Source organism: Apium graveolens, unplaced genomic scaffold, assembly GCF_009905375.1.
Source record: "Apium graveolens cultivar Ventura unplaced genomic scaffold, ASM990537v1 ctg5030, whole genome shotgun sequence".
In the NCBI taxonomy this organism is placed as follows: Eukaryota; Viridiplantae; Streptophyta; class Magnoliopsida; order Apiales; family Apiaceae; genus Apium; species Apium graveolens.
In genome coordinates, this window is record NW_027418790.1 from 153643 (window position 1) to 158695 (window position 5053).

Below are 5053 nucleotides of genomic sequence, written 5' to 3' on the forward strand. Positions count from 1 at the left end.
ACCGTATGAAGCATTGTACGGGAGAAAATGCAGATCACCAGTATATTGGGATGAAGTTGGAGAACGCAAAATTTTGGGTCCAGAACTAATTCAACAGATGAAAGAAAAGATTGAACTCATTTAAAAACGACTCGATGCAGCGCAAAACAGGCAACGCAAATATGCAGATCAAGCCAGGAAAGATATAGACTATCAGGAAGGAGAAAACGTACTACTCAAAATATCGCCATGGAAAGGATTAACCAGATTTAGCAATAAGGGTAAATTGAAACCACGTTACGTTGGACCGTTTGAAATTTTGAAGAAAGTGGGAAAAGTTGCATACGAATTAGCTTTACCGCCTCATATGCAGCATATTCATAATGTGTTTCATGTGTCCATGCTTAAGCGATATAATCCTGATTCTAGGCATGTAATCGAGTATGAGCCGATAGAAATCCAACCTGATTTGTCTTTTATAGAACAGCCGGTAAGAATTTTAGATCGGCGAGAGAAAGTGTTGAGAAATAAGTCTGTATATTTAGTGCGAGTGTTGTGGAGAAATCCTATGGTTGAAGAATCAACCTGGGAACTCGAAAGTGAAATATTAGAGAAATACCCTCATTTGTTTTCATAGAAGATTCTGAGGACAGAATCCTTTTAAGGGGGGAAGGATGTAACGACTGGGAACTTTACGTTTATATTATATCATGATTATAATAAAATATGTGAATTAATGTGTCATTTATGTGTGATTATCTGATAAATCCTAACTGTTACGTGATACGTGTATTCCATGTCATTTCTGTATTTTAAGGTATTTTTCAGATATTTTATTATGCATTTATAGGTTTTATTTCAAATGTTTTATGACCCAAACGATGATTTTAAAGCCAGTATTTCAAATAAAATAGTGGGCCTTATTTTTCATCAAATGGCTTTTACAATCGCCTTGTTCTGAACATCTAGATAATTTATAAATTTTCTCGTTTTGCGAAAAATGATTTTTCCGGGCCCCATTGGGTGTCAAAACCCCCACAAAAATCACATTTTTATTTTTATAAAATTATAGGACTTTCATTTATATTATTTCTTTGCATTTTTGCATTATTCACAATTTTTGGGAATTTTTGGCATATATATTGCATATATAAAATATTTATAAATTAAATTTTAATACTCAAAAATTATCAAAATTAGGGCCCAATATTTTTATTTAATGTATAATTAGCCCCTTAATTTTAATTAGGAGTATTATTTTTACAACGATAAATAGCCTAATTTTTATTTAATTAATTATAATTAATCATTAAAATCTGCAAAATTACCAAAAATTCTCTGAAATCGGGTCGGGAAGAACAGGTTCGGGTCGAAGAATCAAGTCGTCATTTCTCACTGATTACAGCATCAAATCGTGTGATTCAAGTACTCAAATAGAAGGTTTTGATCCGTTCTTTCTGTTTCTTGCATCAATTTCACGTTTTATTGCATCGTTTTTGATTTTTGATTTCTAGGGTTTATGTTCGAATTAGGGCTTTTTGATTCTGGGGTTATTATGATGTTTTGATGATTGATATAGCTTTGTTAGATGATTTACAGTCGATTCATGGTGTTTAATTGAACAAACGATGTTTGGATAATGATTCACGATTTCTAGGGTTTAGGTCGAATTTTCAAAACACAACTCGATGATTTCTGTGAATATTTGGTTCTTGTAATGTTAGGGCTTTGATTGTATATGTTCTTAACTTCATTTTGCACTATATAACGTTTGATGTTATGTACAAATGAGTGATTTGGATTTTTGGCCGGAGTTCTTGATGATTTTGATCGGAGAATGATATCCAGGGATGTTTCTGGTCGATTTTGGCCTGAAACAGATTGGTGAAGTAGTTTGGGATGTTTTGGGATCAAAAACGGAACCAAACGGTGTCCGGTTGGCCAGGAATTGGACTCGCCGGAGCCCGGTGAAGTCGCCGGATTCTGGGTTTAAACCCAGATTCCGGTGGTGTTCTTCACAGACCCGGAATCCAACCCAGTTGACCCGTTTCCAGAACCCGGTTTTGATCCACCTTGTCAGATGTCTGTTTTCTGACATATGTTTCTGGAAATTATTTTTACTTTTTATTTTTATTAATTTTAAAAATCAGTTTTATTTATTTTGTAAATTGATTAATTAATTATTTAATTAATTAATTTATATTATAAATAATTCTGAATTATTTTCTAAAAATCAGATTGAATTATTTTTTTAATTATTTATTATTTATTTATTACTTATTAATTACTTAAAAGTGATTAATTATTTTGATAATTAATCAAATAATTTTTAATAAATCATAATAAATTCATTTTAATTTTAAAAATTATAGAAAAATTATTTTTAATTCTAATTTTCTTAAATAATGATTTAAAAATTATTTTTGGGTTTTAAAAATTAGTAATAATTATTTATAATGATTAATAAATGGAATTATCAGTATTTAATTAATAATAATTCAACCGTTAGTCCGTTTTGCGTGAAACGAAAGCCTGTTAACTCAGAAAAATGAATCCTTTTCATTAAAAATAATATCAAAGCTTAATTTTTTTTTAGAAGTTAGTTGATTTTGTGACTTGTTTGATTATCAGTCAAGTTACGTGCCGAGACGAGTCCGAAAAATTCCGGAAAAATGGAAAATGAGTCAGATAACGATTAGTTGAGCGATCATCGAGTCGATTTTGGTTTTAAAAATTATTTTAACCATAAAAATGATTATGTGCTTATGTGCTTATGTGTATTACGTTGTTAATCGAGTCTTACTTGCTTATATGTAATACATTAGTCAGTCATAAGCGCATGGGTAGATGTTAGGATCAGTTTGAAGTCGATTCAAGATGCAAATAAAGTACGACGTGACTTAACCAGTTTGTTTTGCCAACAGAAGCTAAGCCAGCCAGGCCAGTTGAGTCGGTAATAGTCCAAGGTGATAGACATAAGTGATTCAATTGCAGTAAGTCGCGCAGAAGGTAAGTTTTTCCTCTATTCTACTTTCGGAATAGTGATATTGATTCAAATATTTATCACATTTACATTCTCTTGATTATTGTTCTTGATCACTAATATACAATCCCTATTCCTTTGTTCATATTTCATTTCAATTCTTGATTTCTCCGTTTCTTTGGATTCTTGATTCATATTATGTTGGTAACACATGGAGATTGATATATTCTAGTGTTTGGAATATATCAAAGCATACCGATTGTCCCGGTTGCTAAGCGATGGACTGGAAAAGGATATTTTGGGATTGAGTGTGTCTTAATCCTGAGGACCGGGATGACTGGTGCCTCGAGGTGGGCCGTAGTGCCTGGGTACCCGACTGGATCTATATACTGAGATATGGATCTGCATTATATTTTGACTGATCAGCAGAATATAGATGCGAACTTGTGTCCAGTTTAGTTTATTTGTACTCGCCAATAATGGCCTTCTTTCTATTCTCGTGAGGTTATATCTTGGCAGATATACCTGGGATGGCGGATTCATTTAAAATGCTTTAACACTGTTTATATGTTTGTGGACTTGTTAAGCAACTTTTGGCTCACCCCTTTTGTTGTTATTCACCTTATTGTTTTCAGTTAAGAAGGAATATGAAACCAATCAAGACTCGAGTGGTAAAGAAGCGAGTCAAGTCTCGGGATCCTCTTATACCCAAGGTATTGATCCCAATCCAGGAAGAAAGCTTTGAGTTGCCCGAGCAGGTGGAGTGTTGATAGATAGTAGGTGTGTGTGTTTGAATAAAAGTTGAACTTAGCTTAAAATGAATTAGACAAGGGTTTGTAATAAAGAGAGTTTGTGAGACTTTGAATGTTGGTTTGTAATAAAAGTAGTTAGTGGTTCTTGTTTTCATACTTCAACCTAAAAAGATCCTGGTTAGTGTTAAAGGGGTTTAATTTCATTTCTTTATTAATTGTTAATCAAATTGTACAGGTTTGGTGATTAGCTAGTAACCCCCAGACTTATACCCCGGATCTGGAGGGCGTTACATTTAGTCTCTGTTTCTCTCATATTATGTGATTGTGAATGTTATTAGTGCAGCCTGTTAATCTATTTCTTGATGAATATTTTGATTAAAACTGTGGTCACTAATAAATTGTGATAATTTGAGATAATTGAAGCACAGGTTCATGCATCAGAACCTGTGACAGTTGAAGGTGAGAATGTTACTTCTCAGAATGAAACAGCAGCTCAAAGTTTTGATACTTTGACAAGAAATAAATCTGTAAGTTCTATTGCTGTTGAAGCAACTCCTTCATTGGCAAGGAGATTGAAGAAAATGAAGGCTAAGAGGTATTTGGCTAAGGCTCCATCAAAAGATACTGAAGAAGCTGAGGAAGGGGATCAGGAATCTCTGATCTTACAAGGACCAATTGTCATTGAAGCCCTTCCAGCTCAAGCCAAAGACACTGTTAATGATACAGTGGTTACCCCTCCTGTCTCTCCTATTAAAGCTACAGATGATGCTAAAGAACAAACTGAAAACTCTGAGATAGATATTCACAATTTGAATATACCAAATGTTCTTTATATGGAAGCTCCATTTACAGAAGCTCAGCTATCTACAGTCAACTCTCCAATCTTAGATGCTGAGAGACCATCTACACCAATGCTGGAGATGAATTCTGATGCTCAGAATTTAAATAAAGTTGTTCCTGAGTCGCCAATTGCTTCACACACTGTTGTGCTGTCAAAACATAATGAGTCTTCCTCAAGTTCTGAAGACAGTTTTCTGTTGAGACTCCAGTTCCCATACTAGGCTAGGAAGCATTGGTGAAAAAATTTGTTGAAAAGGAAGCACAGATTCCTTGGGAGGATACTCACAGAGGTGTGGAGTGGACCAAGAAGTGGAATAAATCAGATTTTATTCCAAACCCTAAAATTATGATAGAGCATATTGCTAAAGCTGATGAGTTGCTCACAAATACTGATTTCAAGACACAACTCAAGATCATAGCTCCGTCTACCAAACATCTTCAAGGTCTACATTCTTCTACTCATGAAAAGGTTGATACACTAAAGGAACATGCTGATAAG